The sequence below is a fragment of the Ursus arctos genome, unplaced genomic scaffold (assembly GCF_023065955.2).
Source record: "Ursus arctos isolate Adak ecotype North America unplaced genomic scaffold, UrsArc2.0 scaffold_7, whole genome shotgun sequence".
NCBI lineage: Eukaryota > Metazoa > Chordata > Mammalia > Carnivora > Ursidae > Ursus > Ursus arctos.
The window spans coordinates 27392444-27392965 of record NW_026623089.1 but is presented as its reverse complement, the minus strand read 5'-3'; positions in this window follow the sequence as shown (position 1 = coordinate 27392965).

Sequence of the window (522 nt, the reverse complement as noted above, 5' to 3'; positions counted from 1 at the left end):
CGCTCATCTACGGAGAGCGCCGAGGGACAGAAGTCTCTCAGGTGACTTGGCCTCCAAGACGAATCGAGGAAGAGCCGTAGAGGAAGGAAGGGGTAATGACAAGGATTCCAATTACATTTTTATTTCGGAGCAATGGAAGTTATGGAGCTGCTAGAAAGTTCCGGACACAATGTCGGGCCCTAAGCTAGCCTAACCATATCAGTCCAGTGAGCAAGACATACTCCCTTCGCCTACGCTTTTTTGATCAGTTTTAAACCCATCCTAAAGTTAAGAGAATTATGGTTATCACCTTGGTTCAGTAAGTATCCACATGTTGCCACATTTTCTTCCTCCCTCTCCCTCTCCTTCAAGGTGCACAGCACTGTTATTCTCACCGAATCATTTGAAAGTATATTGCAGACATCAGAAATACCTCAGAGAGCATTTCCTAAGAATAAGGACATTCCCTACATCACCAAAATACCATTAACACACGTAAAAAATTAATTAATTCAATACTATCATCTAATACATACCCATATT